The sequence below is a fragment of the Erythrolamprus reginae genome, chromosome 1 (assembly GCF_031021105.1).
Source record: "Erythrolamprus reginae isolate rEryReg1 chromosome 1, rEryReg1.hap1, whole genome shotgun sequence".
Taxonomy (NCBI): Eukaryota; Metazoa; Chordata; class Lepidosauria; order Squamata; family Dipsadidae; genus Erythrolamprus; species Erythrolamprus reginae.
Genome location: NC_091950.1, coordinates 110216125 through 110235244, shown reverse-complemented (window position 1 = coordinate 110235244; position 19120 = coordinate 110216125).

Here is a 19120-nt window from a genome sequence, read left to right as displayed (position 1 = left end):
ACAATACTCACAGACCAATCCAAGAAAGAGTTAAGATACTCCAAGATTTCTTCTCCCATTGATTAGAACTGAGTTTGAATTCAAGCAGTGAAGCTTAAATGAATGGCACTACCAATACAATTGTTATTTTTCTGAGGTAGGTTTGGTTTTGTGCATCATATCTCTTATTGGCAATTTATTATACTGCTACACCAATTCGCTATCAGTCAGTAGATTATATATATTATATATGAAGATATCATGATCTCTGGAACTTTCATAAATTTATTTCCTTAGCTTTCGTTAGCCCCTGTTAACATCATCAGTGTAAAATCACCACTGAAGATATTTTTATGTGTTGCTTTTATGTGTTGCTGATCAATTTAGTCATTGAGTGCATGAAGGGCCCACACCCTTGTCTCCCCCGCCCCGGTAATTAGCATTGTTGTTTTTGCCATAGTCATGCTGACTGATGGTGGTGCAGTTTCTGTAGCCTCCTTCCCTATTGTGTATTGCTTGGGTTTTCTCTCTTTCATCGTCAGAGTGTAAAATCACTGTTGAAGAAATTTTTATGTGTTGCTTTTATGTGCTCCTGGTCAATTTAGTCATTGCGGGCATGATGGGCCCAAACCTTTGTCTTTTCCCTGTAATTAGCTTTGTTGTTTTTGCTGTAGCCATGCTGATAGATAGAGGTGCAGTTTCTATTGTGTATTGCTTGGGTTTTCTCTCCATGGGGCCGGGGGGGGGGGGAGAGGAGGGTTGATTCCGATTTGTCAGGTTACTTTGAAGGTAGGAAGGGTTTAGTAGAGACTGATAGCTATGAAGGAATGAAAATTAATCAACAAACCTGTTACAAGATCATGGGCTAGACAAATGAATTTAGGGGATGCAATGAATGTGCCTTAGAGGGAGAGGACTAGAGATGAGGGTAAGGGAGCTGGGAAAAATGCCTTCAAAGTAATAACTGACAGATAGGCATCAAACCCCTTCTGGAGAGAAAACCCAAGCAATGCACAATAGGGAAGGAGGCTACAGAAACTGCACCTTCATCAATTCAGCATGACTATGGCAAAAACAACAAAGCTAATTACCAGGGGGGGAGAGAGAGACAAAGGTGTGGGCCCTTCATGCACTCAATGACTAAATTGATCAGCAACACATAAAAATTTCTTCAGTGGTGATTTTACACTCTGATGATGTTAACAGGGGCTAACAAAAGTTAAGGAAATAAATTTCTGAAAGTTCCACACTCTTATCTTTTTAAGAATTTCAAGAATTTAAATAATAAAAAAATAATTTATATAAAAAAGGTTTATTATTGTTATGTATTTTTTTAATTGTACGTCATAATGAATTGTTTTGAAAAGGTGCCTATATAAATTGTTTCAATTAATTAAATAATCTGAGTTTTTCCTCAAGCTTAATGGATTTACAACCTGTCTTTATCACTTATATCCATCTGTGAAGTTCCATTACATCATGTGTTCAATTACCTTGATAGATGCATATATTTAGATGTATTTCCACTTATCCATGACAGGCTTCCTATACTGATGGAACTTGCTTAGTTATTCAAAGAATAAATTTGGATTTGGAAGGGTAGAGATTTTTTTCATTATGATTGTCCCTGTGATCAAGCACTAGGTCTTGGTGGGAGGAATGGTGTAGTTTGATTTTTTGTGGGGTGGAGGGGGAAGAATAGAACTGGGTTGAACTGCAAAGGCCACTTAGCATGTTAGGGAGATGAAAGCTTGCATGCATCTGTGACTTCACATTTTGCCAGTATCCTTCTACAAATGGCTGTATGACTGTAACTTTGTTGCTTGTATCCTTACAATTTATACTGACTGGTTCCTAATATGATTTGATTTCTTATTTGTATCTGGACTATCGTTAACTGTTGTATCTTATGATTCTTGACAAACTTATGTTTTCTTTTATGTACACTGAAAGCATGTGCACCAAGACAAATTCTTTGCGTGTCCAATCACACATGGACAATAAAATTCTATTTTTCTATTATTCTTCTGTTTTTTTTAAAAAAGTCCAAAAATTGCTGTCAAGTATTCAGAAAGGATGAAGGATGACACAATTCAGACAGACAGATGCATCAGTTTTTATGCAAAGCACAAAAGGAGCCTTGCCTTTTAGAAAGGAAAGCATTCTTACTAACCTTTTTTATTCTCTGAACGAATCAGCTATTCACATCATTAAGTTGTAGACAAAGAAGCACCAATGGTAAGAATAGTCTCCATCCCACTCTGGCTATATTGATTTTTTTTCCGCCCAGAGAAAGGTGACGTCCAATATTTCGTATAATCTCACAACAGAAAAGTAGCTAGAATAACTTGATTAAAGTTAGGGACATTTTGTGCAACGCTCCTTACCTGGAGACAAAGCAGCTGCCTTTGATTGAAAAGGAAGTAGTTAGTACAGATGATAGGTAAAAATATATCTCAGTTAGGAAAACCATTCCTGGAAACTGGAACTGCTGTAATTTCTGTTTGTAGCCATACAAACCAGGCATTTATAAAATATAGGGAAAACAATGACTTACAACATCTGGTAAATCTTTCAAAATGTCCATTCTGTTCCTTCTTGTTTTGGAATAGCTCCCAAATTATAATGAATGCACCAAGTTTAGTACTATGTTTGGGATGTGTGAAATTTGTTGCTGAATACCCTTAATATCTCAAGCTTATTGTTCAGTAACTTCTAGAAGTAGACTTAATATAAGCTGTAAATGCTGGTCTGCTCGCCATCTGCACCATAGTTATATTTGTAAATAAAGAGAAATTAAAACAGGCATTTGAAATCTCCAGTGCAAAATCAACCTTGTTAAATGGTGCCCCTAAACTTCCAAAGTTGATTATGGGAAACTGCATGTGATATTTGCATGCATAGAATTAACCAAGGCTGGATAGAAGATCTGTCTTTCTAACTGTTTTCCATCAGTACATTTCTACTTCATTCACAGTGTTTGAGCAGTCAAAGTAAATCAAGTTCATGTCTACATTACTTAATGAAGCTGGCAGAATAATCATGGCACACATACAACGACTAATAACCTATGAGCTCATTTCGAGTATTTTAAATGAAGCGTCTCTCTTTAATGTAAAGAATTTGTGGAAAGCTATGGAAATTGTTTGGACAGATGACTAATGATAATAGGACTTCCTCCCTTAACATCAAATTACTTGCCTATTAGAATAGCAGCAGGGGTTAGTTTGGATATAGGTATAGATTGCAACAACAGAAAATAACATCTTTGCATTCCTGGGAGAAACAGTTAACCCAAGTTGCACCTAAGTAGGAAAAGATGTAAAATCTACCTAAAACATTATTTTGGTCCAAAAGCAAATTAACATTTTTTTTCCTCCTGCTCATAACAGTCAGTCACCACATAACCTTTCTTTACAGACTTATACTTCCTCGAGGCTCAGCAATTAACTTTAAATGATAATTACATGGGATAGAAAAGTGGATGAAACACGAGACGTATTTGTGTTTTAACCCATTTATAACTTACTCAAGGGGTGCCTGATGTATATATTTCCTTCCTACGTTTTTTTGTGTTTGGTTAATTGTTTTCAGTAAAGCTGCACGTGTATTTCCTTTGGATGATACATAGAGTGTATAGTTAGATATCCTAAACATTTTATTTATTTATCTATTTATTTATCTATTTATTTATTTATCTATTTATTTAGAAACATAGAAACATAGAAGACTGACGGCAGAAAAAGACCTCATGGTCCATCTAGTCTGCCCTTATACTATTTCCTGTATTTTATCTTACAATGGATATATGTTTATCCCAGGCATGTTTAAATTCAGTTACTGTGGATTTACCAACCACATCTGCTGGAAGTTTGTTCCAAGGATCTACTACTCTTTCAGTAAAATAATATTTTCTCATGTTGCTTTTGATCTTTCCCCCAACTAACTTCAGATTGTGTGCCCTTGTTCTTGTGTTCACTTTCCTATTAAAAACACTTCCCTCCTGAACCTTATTTAACCCTTTAACATATTGAAATGTTTCGATCATGTCCACCCTTTTCCTTCTGTCCTCCAAACTATACAGATTGTGTTCATTAAGTCTTTCCTGATATGTTTTATGCTTAAGACCTTCTATCATTCTTGTAGCCCGTCTTTGGACCCATTCAATTTTGTCAATATCTTTTTGTAGGTGAAGTTTCCAGAACTGAACACATTCATTCATTCATTCATTCATTCATTTATTTATTTATTTATTTATTTATTTAATTTGTATGCCGCCCCTCTCCGCAGACTTATTTATTTGTCAAACATATATTGGATAGTAGTAGTTTGTATAAACATAAATAAAAAGTAACAATAAAAGAAAACAATAGGACAGTAGGACAGGGATGGTAGGCACGCCCCTTACAGACCTCTCCACATCTTAAAAATGGAGAGAGGTTGGTTGTAGACAATCTAAGGTTAAAGTTTTTGGTGTTTGGGGAAGAAACCACAGTCAGGTAGTGCATCCCAGGCATTGATCACTCTATTGCTGAAGTCATATTTTCTGCAGTCGAGTTTGGAGCGATTTACATTTAGTTTGAATCTATTACGTGCTCATGTATTGCTGTGCATGAAGGTGAAGTAATCATTAACAGGAAGGACATTTTAGTATATGATTTTATGAACTACATTTAGATCAGATTGGAGGCGACATAGTTGTAAATTGTCTAATTCCAGTATTTCAAGTCTGGTGGAATAACATGGGAGAAAGAAACTTTTTCCATCAGAAAGTGGGTCTTAGGATGGCAAGAGGCAATAGATAATAATTAGTATCAGTCTTAGATCTTGCTGACTTTCTGCTTCAAACAACTACTAAAATTAATGGGCAGATTTGCTAATCCAGTCCATTATGTTCAGTGAAGGGCTACCAAAAATTTTACAACCACACTGTGGGCGTGGCTTATGCAAGATGCTCTGGGGTGGAGCTCCATTTTCACTACCCCATTGAGTTCCTCCCCCCCCCCATCCAGGCAGTAGCCCATCCCTGATTGTGTTTCACTTTTTGTTTCTCTCTTTGTTTCTGTGCTGTAGTTAGAATTGAGTAACCATTAGTACATTATCAAAGATACTGTATAGAGAAAAATCCATTGTTGATGCTTGTGGTAATACAACTTGAAGTCTATTTCATACTTGAAATGTTCTCAGTTAATCACACTTCTTAAACCTGACTGTCAGAAGAATAATTCCAACTCAAGCCAGGGCTGTGCAAGAAAAAATAAAAATGATATCCAGACAAAACATTTATTCCTAAAAGTAAAATAGTCTGCCTTTAGGGGAAGGCAGCAGAGAAAATGGGATATAGCAACAGATTTTTATAGGGGGAGCTTGTCTGGGATGAAGTGACTACATGCTGATTCCATAATGCCACTTGGTGTGTGTGTGTGTATTCCTGTGAATATGCAATTCCTCTGGGATATTTAATTTAATTAACTCTATTTTTCCAGACCTTAATCCTTTGATATGTGGATTAGGTCTAGGTAATTTATTTGGGGGGTTGGTAATTTTAGTTGATTAACTTAATTTCATTTTAACTGTCAATTATCTAGTGGAGATACTGACTCAGACCATTGTGGATTATATTAGTATTTAAGGGAAGAAGGAAACAGTGTAAAGAATAAAATAAATTTGGATATAAAACTTCGCAAATGACTTCCTCCTCTGTCATAACTCAGTTCACCACAGTTCAATATCTATCTGAAGAAGAATTCTATTGCATACAAAAGTTTGATTTTACATTTCACTTTATATCAATAAAATTATTGTCCCTTTTAGAACTTTTGAAATTGCTTTTTTTAAAAAAAGTTTATTAAATATTTACACTAAAATCATACAACTACAATACATATAATACAACACAACGTACACAAAAATTTAAATAGAGAAAAGAAAAAGGATGAAAAAAGAGAAATAGATGTAAAAGAAATTAAGAAAAAAAGAAAAAGAATAAAGCACTCTGCTTTATCAATTACATTTTTGATATCGCTATTTACATTTGAACTACTCTATGAGTAGTAAATTCAATGTGCAGCTTAAGTCTAGTACATTTCCAGTTCTTCATAACATTTTATCACTCATATATCTATCCTTCAATGGTATAATGGTGCAATGATATCTTAGTATGTGTAGATATTGTTTAAATTTATTACTTTTAAGTTTAGTATTGAGGTTCCTAATTTGGATTTAAATAAGTTAAAATTTTGTTCTAGTTTGTTATTTTTTTTTTGGCAACCCAGATATACCACCTGTCCCAGCTTTTATGGAAGTCTTCCATGTCCTTGTCTTGTAACTCGTAGGTCAGCTTTGTCATTTCGACCACCTGGTAAATTTTATTTATCACACTATAGATTGTGGGTGGGAGCTCCTCCTTCCATGATTGGGCATACATGATTCTGGCCGCTGTAGTGATGTGTAGTATTAGATGTCTATCGTGTTTTAAGAAGTGTTGTCTGAATATTCCTAATAAAAAAAGTCCTGGTGTTATTTTTATTTCCTTTTTGGTGATTTCTTCAATCATATTTTGGATTTCCCCCCAAAATTGTTTGACTACTGGGCACGTCCACCACATATGATAATAAGTGCCTGGTTTTCCCTGGCACTTCCAACAGATGGGGGAGATTTTTGGGTACATTTTAGACAGACGGGCTGGGGGAAGGTGCCATCTGTATAACATCTTATATATGTTCTCCTTATATGGGATTGAAAGTGTCATTTTATAATTATTTACCCAAATTTTTTCCCATTCTGGTAAATTTATCGTATACCCGAAATTTTGCCCCCAGGCTATCATATTACCTTTTACTTCCTCCTCAGCAAGTTCTTGGTAAAGCAAATATTTGTATATTTTAGAGATTTGTTTATCATCTGTGCCCAATAAAATTTTATCAAATATGCCAATTTTTTGGAATCCTTGCCTTTCCCTGTCCTCTTTATATTTAGATCTAATTTGCTAATATTGGATCCAGTCCAATTTGATCCCTTTATCCTGAAGGTCCGATTTGGAAATTAGTGTGTCATTTTCATTTAATAATTGGTCATAAGTTATCTTATTCTTTAAAATCATTGTTTTGGGATAAGTTATGGCCTCATTCGGTGAGAGCCACTTTGGTGTTTGCAGGTATTGGGACTTTTGCACTGATTGCCACATTTCTATTAGGTTTTTTCTCATAAAATGCTGCTTAAAATGTGTAATTTACCCTTTTTCCCAATTAGGTAGGAGTGCCAACCAAATTCCAGGTTATAGCCTTCCAAGGCTAGTATTCTTTTGTCCCTTAAGATGATCCATTCTCTTATCCAATTCAATGATGCAACTTTGTAATATAGCTTCCAATCCGGCACTCCCATCCCTCCTCTGCTCCTATGGTCCTGTAGGTGTTTGTATTTTAGTCTGGCTTTTTTTTTTTGCTCCAGATAAATTGATGGGTGAACTTCTTTAGTGAATCAAAAAATTTCCTGGGTAATTTTATTGGTATTGTCTGATAGAGAAAGAGAATCTTAGGGAGTATATTCATTTTTATCACTGCGATTTTTCCAAGGAATGAAAGTGGGCCCACTTATCCAAATTTGTTTTTGTCGTTTCCAGAATTTTTTCATAATTGTCTTTGTATATGGTACTACATTTGGCTGTGAGAACTATTCCCAGATATCTTACCTTTGGAGCAATTTGGATTTCCATTTCCTTTTCTAGTTCTAGTCTTTGATTTAAAGTCATATTTTTAACTATTATCTTAGTCTTATTTTTATTTAGTTTTAACCCTGCCACTGCTCCAAAGTTATCTATTTCTTTTAATAAGTGTTTGCCCGATACCAATGGGTCTTCCAGAATGAATACCATATCATCCGCATAAGCTTGTAATTTGTATTCTTCGTTTTTAGTTTTTAATCCTTTTATTTTCGAATTGTTTCTTATCTTAATCAACAGTGCTTCTAATGCTGTTATAAAAATCAGTGGTGCCAATGGGCATCCTTGCCTTACCCCTTTTCTAATTTGTATTTCCTCGGTCATTTCTTTATTAATTATTATTTTGGCTTTTTGCTGAGTATATATTGTATTAATTAAACCCACTAATTGATCTCCAAAGTTCATTCTTTGTAACTGCAGTGTGAAATATCTCCAATTAATTTTATCGAATGCTTTTTCCGCGTCCACAAAGACAAATGCAGCTTGTCTTCCAATCTGTACATCATAATATTTGGTTACATTCAGTATTGTTCTAGTGTTATTTTTGATTTGTCTGTATGGGAGAAAACCGCTTTGGTCAGTGTGGATAAGTTGATTTAAGATTGGTTTCAATCTTTCAGAGATTATTGCAGCTAAAATTTTATAGTCAGTATTAAGGAGGGTAATTGGCCTATAGTTTTGGATTAGGGATTTCTCAGATTCACTTTTGGGAATTAAAGTAATGTATGCGTGCTTCCAGGAGTCTGGTATTTTCCCGCCCATTAAGATGTCATTAAATAATTCTAACATGTATGTCTCTAATATTCCTTGTAGAGTCTTGTATAACTCAAAAGGTATCCCATCCGGTCCGGGGATTTGTTGTTTTTTTGTTTGCCAAGAATTTGCCTGAGTTCAGTTATTGTAATTTTTTCATTTAGTTTTGTTTTTTGGTCTTCAGTAACTTTTGGTAGTTCTATTTGTCCTAAATAGTCATTAATTTTACTTTCCTCCACCTGTTCTTGGTCATATAGGTTGGAAAAAAATTGTTCAACTATAATTTTTTTGTGTGATTCCTCTGTTTGTCTTTCCCCCTGTGAGTCAATTAAACCTTCAATGTATCTATCTGATTGTTGAGAGGCTAGCTTCCACGCCAGCCATCTCCCAGGCTTGTTGGCATTTTCGAAAAAGTTTTGTTTTTGGGTCCTAATTTTTTGTGCCAATTCCTCCTGGTTATGCAAATTCACCTTGTGTTTTATCAGATTCAGTTCTTTTAATATGTTTTGATCTGATGGGTTTTTATGGAGTTCTTCTTCTAAAGTGGTAATTTTTTGAAAATTTTTTTGCATTTCACTTTTCTTTTGCTTATTTTTGCCCGTTAAGTATGATATCGATAAGCCTCTGATATAGGCCTTCGTAGTGTCCCATAGGTTGGCTTTATTTGTTTCGCCATTATCGTTTATTTCTAGGAAATATTTTAATTCCCTTTCCATCTTTAGTGTATAATCCTTTTCCTTAATAATAGATTGATTTAGTGACCACCTTTTCCTAGTAAATTTTTTCTGCTCCGTCCATTTTAGCCAAATTGGATTATGATCCGCCCAGGTATTAGGGAGGATCTCTGATTCTGTAATATTTTGAATAAATTCTTGGTTAGCCCAGGCCATGTCTATTCTTGACCACGACTTATGTGGGTATGAAAAATATGTGTAGTACCTCTTATTTGGGTGGAAGGATCTCCACGTGTCTTTTAGTAGGAATTCTTCTACCATTTGTTTGAAAGTGTGTGGAAAAAATTTTCTAACTTTTTTCTTATTATTACTTTTGTAATCTTTTTTTCTATCCGCTATCGAGTTGTAATCTCCGACTATTACAAATTTTTTAAAGTCAATATCTAATAAAATTTTGTGTATTTTAGCATAGAATTCAGCCTGTTTTATATTTGGCGCGTATATTGAGATTATTACTGTGGGGGTGTTCCCTTTGTTTATTTGTATTGCCAAGATTCTTCCTTCTTCATCAGAATATAGTAATTTGGGATTTAATCAAGGTTTAACATAGATTACAGTTCCACGTTTCTTAACAGGGGCTAAAGATGCAAAAAGTTTCCCTAGTTTTGGACATTCTAAGACTGAGTGCTGATCTTTCTTGATGTGTACTTCCTGGAGACAGGCTATATCTGGGTTGCTTTTAATTAATTTGTGCCATATTTTATTCCTTTTCTTTGAAGCATTTATACCATTGATGTTTATGGATATTAGTGATAGTTCTTCATCTATAGTTGTTTCCTTAGTTCCGCTCTTTACCTCCTGCTCTGGACCTTGTAGTTGCCCCTTCTTTGCCATTGATTGGTCGTTTGTATCTGATCTCAGGTTCTTGTATATTCTCATCCAATATCGATTCCTCTCTACTCTCCACCTCCTTTCTCACTCTTCCCCCTAAATCCTGTGATTCAATTGTCTTGATATTTTGATCTAAAAAGTTTTGAGCCTCTTCAATTGTGTTAATCCTGTGTTTTTCCCCTAAGAGGGTGACTAGAAGGCCTTCGGGGATAAGCCACCTAAAGGAGATTTTATGTCGGTGTAGTTTAGATGTCAAAATTTGATATTGTCTTCTCTTTTCTCTAATTCGCCTGGGCATTTGCTTTAGAACTACAGTATTACCTCCTTTCCTTTATGTATTATCGGGTCATCTTTGGCCAAGTGGTATATCTCATCCCTCGCTGTTTTTTTAACAAACCTAACATGAACTTCTCAAGGTAATTTATTCCTGTGAGTGTAACCAGTGTACACACGATATATTTCGTCTATTTCCTTCAATACCCTTCTAGCTGTTGAACCCGTTATGCCCGCTATTATCTCCACCATTGTATCTGCTATGTTTTCTTCCTTAGTTTCTGGTATGTTTTGAAATCTTAAGAAAAAAGAGGCTTTTTCAAGCTCCATATTTAATAAGGCCTCTTCCATGTTTTTGATGGCTGACATTGTATTTTCTTCTGTTTCCTGCAATTTTGCTTCCAACTTTTCATTTTTCTGCTCTATCTCCTGTATCTTTTGTGCGTTCTCAGAAAGTGCACTTTGAATAAGCTCAATTTTCCCATCAATCTTACCTACTCTGTCTTCCACTCTCTGTATGTCTTTTTGAATTTCCCCTCTTACATTCTCTATATTCCCCGCCAGTTTTTCACAATTTTGGTCCAAGGATTCTTGCATTTTTAATATTAGCTCTTGCAATGATGCAAGTGTGGAAGACTGGGAAGCCATAGCTGTCACACTTTCTGCCCCTTTAGAGCTCTGGGGGGTTGTAGGTTGGGGTGTTACAGGTTTATTACCACCTTTGAATTGAGAAGTATTTGCTAAAGGCCTTGACATTTTAAATATACTTAATACTCACAATATCACAGGTTGTACTATCAATTTGCCCACCAGGTAATTGAGCAGTCAAGTAGTCAAATAGTCAGTTAATCAGTTTCTATAATTATTCAATATGATTAATAAAAATAGCTAAACAATTAAGTTTGTTAATTAATTAATTGGTGGATTTGAATTAATTGGTTGATTTAAATAACAGTCAATATCTATTCACTCTAATCAGTTCATCAAATGTTATACAGTTATCAATTTACTTAAATTTATAAAATCTTTATAAAATCTTCATAACAATAATTTATTTCCAAAAATGCTTTAAATAGTACTCTGGTATTTGAGTTTATATTCTTAATTAATTAGCAAGTATTAATTGAATCTTAAAAAAACCTTTACACATAAGATTCAGAACTTATATCCAATTTGTCTAATACCAATATTCCTAAATGTATAAATGTATAAATATATAAATATGTAAGTATGTAAATATCAGAATCTTATATTATATTATTATTACTATAATATATTACTAAAGTATAGGAAAGAGTAAAAAAGGTTGAAGTAAAGATCTAAAGTATATTAGAAGAGGATTATAAAGTCTATAATTATATTGGGGACAAGATATTTTAGGACAATTTTAAATAATTTCTTTTTCTTCTGTCTTCTGTCTTCTATCTTCCTTCTTCAATATTTATTTATTAGTCAACTGTTTAATAATAGTCAATTATTTAGAAAGTCTAAGAATATTATAATAGGAAGAGATGAATTAATTCCAATATAGGTAGTCAATAATCAGGAGTATAATAGAAGATCTTCAAAGTTTATGATATAGTCAGAGACAGAGAGAGTCAGAAATATGTATCAAACTTTTGGCCTCTTATATTTATAGTTCCAAAAGCTGTTCAACTATTTTCAACGAATCAAATATTTCAAACTTGTTTATGCTGAGTTACCCTTGTGTCAGCACCGGCTTCCAGTTCACAAAGTTCGTTTTGATGGGCTCCAATAGCCAAGTATCGTTCCTTCTCGCTCCTTCTCGCAACTTTCCAAAACTTTCGCAAACTTTCACCAACCTCCACAAACCACCTTTCACTTTCACTTAATCTGCTTTTCTCCTGCTGCCAATCTAACCAGATGTAATCCTCTCCAACACAAAAGCCGGGTACAGGGGAAAGTTCCAACCAGGTTCCACCATTAACACTAACTCGCCCGATGTGATCCCCCGACCTCTCTTCCTCACTCGGTAATGGCCGCCCCCTTATGATCTTGCTGAGTCACCGAGTTGGTTCTTTTCTTCGCAGCAAGGAAGTACGTTCACCACTGCTCGCCACCGTTCAGTAAAGACCCTTCTCACTCTCACCAACCATCATACCATCCAATGCGATACCCAAATTTCTCGATACTCGATCTATGTTAGCTGCTCTTCTGGCTTCCTACAGGATGTTGGGCAGCCACGTCTCCAGATCGGCACAGGCCGATCTCTTCAGCCCCGGGCCCGGGCGTTTCTCCGCTCCCCCTGCGGGCTGCCTTACCGCTACGGGTGCACGGAGACTTCCCCTAAAAGTTGCTCATCCCTCCAGGCTGCAACTGCCTCAAATGGCGGACTTAGGAGCTGAAATGCAGAGATCGATCTCGAGAGCCCTCGAAGACCGCTCCGCCACGACGTGACGTCAAACCGGAAGTCTCTGAAATTGCTTTTTTTAATAGCCCAGACAGACATATACAGTATCTTCCCTCTTATACTAGTAATCTTCCAATTACACTAGTTCTTGTGATCTAGATATCTTGAAAAGAGAAGTTCTTGTGATCTAGATATCTTGGAAAGAGAAGTAATTAATGTGTATAATGATAGGTAGAATGTATTTTGCAATCCTATTTCCATTCTAAACTCTCGAGTTCAAAAGCCTTTCCCTGAGTTCTCATTTTAATGTCAAATATGAGCAAGATTACTTTGCTGAAATAACATTAAAATGAAAGACAATAACAGTGGAATTATATTGGTCCTTTGGAGCACTCTGATAAATTAAAATCATTGCTGGCAATAGGAAGCCATTCTAAGAGGTGTTTATTGATCTTCTTTGGGAGGGTTTCTCTGACACACTCTCCCTAGCTCATTGTAGGAGATGGTTAAGATCCTCAGCCATTCTAAGCTTGCTCTTTGCCTAATTTTCAAAGTTTTTCCTATGTCAGGAAATTTCATTGATGGAAAAAGCAGGCAAGAAAGTCCTGCCAGATGATCATACTTAAATGCAAAAGCAAAGCTCTCTACATGGGGCTACCTTGGAAAAGTGTTCGTAAACTTCAAATTGTGCAAAATGCAGCCGCGCAAGCTATCATGGGCGCACCAAGATTTGCCCATGTCTCTTCAGCACTCCGCGGACTGCATTAGTTGCCAATTGGTTTCTGGACCCAATTCAAAGTGTTGGTTATTGTTGTGGTTCCGTCTGAGGCCCCTCAGGGAACGGCTGACCTTCTGTCGGTTTCCAGCTCAGAGGGAGAGGCTGAGGAACAGGAGGTGCAGACAGACGAGGAGGAGGAATCCCAGGCTGAAGAAGAGGGAGGACAGCCAGAGTCCCACCAGGGGGAGCTCTCCCCAGCAAGCAGCCTGGATTCCTTAGAGGAAAATGCACAAGCCATAATTGATCTGCGACAAAGAAGAGCTACTCAGAGAAGAAATCAATTGGCTAAGTACTTTCAGCATTAACGAGGCAACAGCTGGGTTTGGGTGTGGTGCTCTTGGGAAAGGCTAAAAGGCAGACCCACCCTTCCTGGCTTGTGGAGTTTTATCTTTGAGAGTCGTGGGACCTGGCTGTGAACTTTGGCGTCTTGGAATCCTGGTTTGTGCCTTTGACTATTGAAACCTTGGGGGGGGGGGGGTGCCAGCAAGAAGCTTGCTGTATTGTCTGGACATCAGGACCCTGCTGTAACGTATTATAGCCTGTCTGTTGGGAAGAACAGGTTTTCCTCTGTGCTTATTTTTTCCAGCTATAAAATACTTTTGGCTTTTACCAGAGTGTCTGGCTGTTTTTTCCAGTTGGTGTTGAGGTCTGGGGGAACCCAGACAGAACAGTTATGACCTATAAAGCTCTACATGGCATAGGACCAGATTACCTGCAGGACCGCCTTCTGCTGCACGAATCCCAGCGCCCAGTCAGGTCCCACAGTGTTGACCTTCTCCAGGTCCCATCAACTAAACAATGTCATTTGGCAGGTCCTAGGGGAAGAGCCGTCTCTGTGGGGGTCCCAGTCCTCTGGAATTAACTCCCCCCAGAGATTTGCACTGCCCCACCCTCCTTGCCTTTTGTAAGAACTTGAAAACTCACCTATATCGGCAGGCTTTTTAGTTGTTTTAGTATTGTATTGTTACATGCTGTTTTTATCACTATTGTTAGCCGCCCCGAGTCCACGGAGAGGGGCGGCATACAAATCCAATAAATAAATAAATAAATAAAATAAATAAGGCTTGCAGCCTCTGCCAAGTAAATGTATTGAATGTGACAGTATGGTTGTGATTGTTTGTTTTTAAATGACTAGTTTTAAGATAATTTTTATAGTAATTATTCTATTAATTGGCTTAGTAATGTTTTATATTGTATCTTTTTATTTGTTGTGAGCTGGCACACAAGCTGTTGCCCTATATCACAGCTCCAACATACATGTATGTGCCAGCCAGCTGATTTTTGGCTTGCACAGAGGTTCTGGGAGGGTTTTTGTTGGCTTCCAGGGAGTCTCCAGGGGGTGGGGAGGGCATTTTTATCCTTCCCCAACTCCAGGAAAGCCATTGGAGCCTGGAGAGGGCAAAACACGAGCCTACTGGGCCCACCGGAAGTTGAGAAAGAGGCCTTTTCTGGCCTCCTGAGGGCTTCTGGTGGGCTGGGGAAGCTGTTTTCGCCTCCCTATGCATTGAATAATGGGTGTGGGCACTTGCACAGGCATAAGAGTGCACACTCAAGCTCTGTCAGCACCAGAAGAAAATAGATTTGCCATCACTGTTCTAGGGAAAGTTATTAAAAGGAAAATGGAGGGAGTGGGCATATGTCAGGCAGTCCACCTCCAGTCTCAGTTCTAGAAGACCTTATTTCTGTTTGTTTCTACTGCCATATATTTTAGCCTGGGAAATTGGGAGGGGTTTTTTTTCTTGGAGCAGTAGAAACCTAGTCATAACAAAATCCTTTACACAAGGACAAATGCTTTCACCTGCATGGAGACTGTATACAGTTGAATGTGAAGATTTGATTGGACCATGTGATGAGCTTGTGGGTTTGGGGCAGGGTTGTGAACTTTCAACTAGGTGGGGAAACCCTGGGAACTTTCAGATTCAGGCTTCTCCAGATGTGCCAACATGACATCTCTGATAATTTGGAACTTTGAGAAACTTCTAGCCTTGGAGTTTTATTTCATTGGGGGTGTTTCCTGGAACACTGACATCTGGTATAATAGCAGTGAAAAAAGCAATGGACACAAAATAAAGAAGAAAAAATTGAAATGAGCTGGAATTGGTTTAAGAATAGCAGAAAGCCTGATTGTGTATTTTCAAGTTAACATTTACATCAACTGAACTTAAATTACTGTAAGTTTAAAGCGATTGAATGAACTATTTAAAAAAAAACTTTATTTAAATTGTTTCTGTCTGAATGAACTATCTAGGGGCACCAGGGAAAAAGTAAATGAATTAAATAATAAGAATAAAATTGGCCATTGTTGTATCCTGAAATGGCTACCTTGTAACTCTGTAAATAGTTTGTTCCTCTTTCCAGCGCTGTCTGAGCCCAAGCAGGAAGTCGCTCCTGATTGGCTCAGACGCGGCCGGCTCTAGCTTTGGCGGGAACCGCAAAAGTATAAAAGAAGCGGTTTCTCCAGGCAGAGTCAGTCGGTACTCGCTGAAGTGTCACTTTACCTTGCTGAGCTGTCACTTGTTCTCTGAGCTGAATAAAAGTACCGATTGCTCAAAACCCTGTCTCTGGGTCTACTTCACTGGCGACGAACGAACGGAAGAAACTTCGCGTGCAACATGGACAAAATCCAGATCGGCCAGGCTCCGGAACTCTTCGATCCCGAGAAAATGACATGGGACGAGTACATGGCCACCTTCGAGATCTTCCTCGAGGCGGCGGGAATGCAGGACGCCGGAGCCGATCGCAGACGGGCTATTTTTCTCAACTACTGCGGCGCAGAGATCCGTAGACTTGCCCAAACTCTCACCGAACCAGAACAAGCAAGAACCACAGCGTGGGACGTACTTCAACAGAAACTAGCGAGCCATTTCAAACCAACCAGACCAGCCATGGTTTACCGGCATCAATTCCACATGATGGCTCAGAGAGAAACCGAGTCGATCAGCCAATTTACAACGCGGCTTCGAACGGTACTTGCTCAATGCAAGTTTAAAGACCCGGAAGCTCGCCTCACCGACGCCTTGGTTTTCGGCATGAAGAGCAACACAGTGAGAAATAAACTCCTCACCGAAGAAGAGCCGACTCTACAAACCGTAATTAAATTAGCGCAGACCGCGGAAGCAGCCGACGCAGCGGCAAGAGAATTAAAAGAGCACGGAAGGCGAGAAATCATTGCCAAAATCGACGCCGAGTCTCCCAGCGCCGTGGGAACAGACGACCTCAGCCAGCCAACTAGCAACGGGGACAACTGCCTCCTCCTGCAAGACCAGCCGAGACACCCTAGAGCTACTCACCCAGCCCCCTGCGCGGGCTGCCGGGGAAATCACCAGCGCCATCGATGCCCCTTCCGAGATGCTACTTGCCGCCGTTGCAACCGGAGAGGCCACATCGCCATCGCATGCAGGGCAACGGCACCAGAAGAAACTTTTGCCACACAACAATACCAGCGACCTCAAAACCAGCCCCCCCAATCGCGAGAAAGGAGACCGTTCCGCAACTCGGTTCAAAGGAACTACTCAACCGCTAACCGCGACTACAATAGAGGTAACTCTCAATTTTCCGTGAATAACACGGCAACCAAAAAGGGGGCTAAAATTGTTATCTCATTGTTACTAAATAACCAGCCTTGCTCAATGGAGCTGGATACGGGCTCGAGATATACCATCATGCCCTGGGAAAAATTTAAACTATATATGCCTAATGTGTCTAAGGCTGACCTAACTCAAACCTCTTTGGTGATCAGAGACTTCCAAGGGGGGGTAATCTCGGTCCTGGGAACAGCAAATGTACCTATTGCATTTAAGAATGTTAAATGTACCCTTCCCATGCTTATTGTGACGGGGGCCAAACACTCCCTGCTGGGTCTAGCGTGGATGGAACCGTTGGGGATCGAAATTTCGGGTGTGTGTAATGTAAACTGTGATAATATGCCTAACTTTGTGAAAGAGTTCCCTGAAGTGTTCAGCCCCACCTTGGGATTGTATAAGGGACCCCCTATATCTTTCTCTATTGACCCCAAGGTCCCACCGGTTAGACTGAAACCTCGCAGGGTCCCCCTTCCGCTTCTCCCCAAGCTAGACATGCAGCTGGACAAACTCATTAGTCAAGGTATTTTGGTCCCTGTGGAACAGGGGCCATGGGAAACTCCCATAGTGACACCCCTGAAGCCAGATGGCTCTTTAAGAGTTTGCGCTGATTACAAATCAACCCTGAATAAGGCACTCCAACACCACCCCTACCCCATCCCGGTTGTGCAACAACTCTTACACTCCCTGGGGGAGGGAAAAAGGTTCGCAAAGATCGACCTGGCACAGGCTTACCAGCAACTTCCGGTCGATGAACAAACAGCAAACGCTCAAACGATTGTAACGCACAGGGGGGCTTTCAAATGCACGAGGTTACAGTTTGGGGTAAGCATAGCCCCAGGAATATTCCAGAGCATCATGGAACGCCTATTGTCAGGGGTAAATGGGGCAATTCCATATTTTGATGACATTTTAATTGCAGGGGAAAACCAGGAACAAGTGAACAAAAGAATAAGGGAAGTACTTAAGAGGCTACAGGACAAAGGGCTACGAATCAAGCCTGATAAATGTGTCTGGGGAACTAACAGTATTGAATTCCTTGGGTATAAAATAGATAAAGAAGGTATCCACCCCACAACAGAGAAGCTGAGAGCAATTAGAGAAGCCCCAGAGCCACGAGATAAGAATGAGTTGCAGGCATTTTTGGGCCTCCTTAATTTTTATTCCGTTTTTTTAAAGCAGAAGGCAACAGTAGCAGAGCCTCTCCATCGTTTACTCCAGAAGGAAGCCCGCTGGACATGGGGGAAAACTGAACGTGAAGCTTTTTCTCAAATAAAAAATTTATTAACTTCGAAAAGTGTAGTAGTCCAATATAGTGCTTCACTACCCATTAGGCTCACCTGCGACGCTTCGCCGTACGGCATAGGAGGAGTCTTAGCTCACGTTCTACCTAATAAGACAGAGGCCCCAATAGCATTTTTTTCAAGAACCATGACCAGCACAGAGAGGAATTATAGCCAGTTAGACAAGGAGGCTCTAGCATTAGTGGCAGGGGTGAAGAAGTTTCACAATTACATTTTTGGAAGAAGCTTTGAGCTAGTCACTGACCACAAACCCCTACTAGGCCTGCTAGCCCCCAACAAGCCCACTCCACCTTTTATGTCTCCAAGACTAATCAGATGGGCTCTTTTCCTCTCAGGGTATCAGTATGAGCTCACCCACAAGGGGGGGAAGGAAATCAATCATGCAGACGGCCTCAGCAGATGCCCCATAGCAGACTTAGTGGAAGACCCTGTTCCTTCCACAGATGTGCTAATGATAGAACTCGAGGAAAACCCACTAACCACAGCAAAAGAGGTAGCTGCACACACGCAGCAAGATCAAATCCTTAAACAAGTGGTGAACTGTGTTCTAAAGGGATGGCAAAATGATATTGTTAAACCTGAATTGTGTGAGTTTAAAAACAAAAGGCTTGAATTATCGTATGTAAAAGGTTGTTTGCTGTGGGGGGATAGAGTGATCATCCCCAAACGCCTAAGGGAAAAGGTACTCAAAATGTTACACGTGGGCCATCCTGGGATTGTCAGGATGAAGAGCCTAGCAAGGGGGCATTTATGGTGGCCAGGGCTAGATGCTGATATTGAAGGTTGGGTTTCAAAG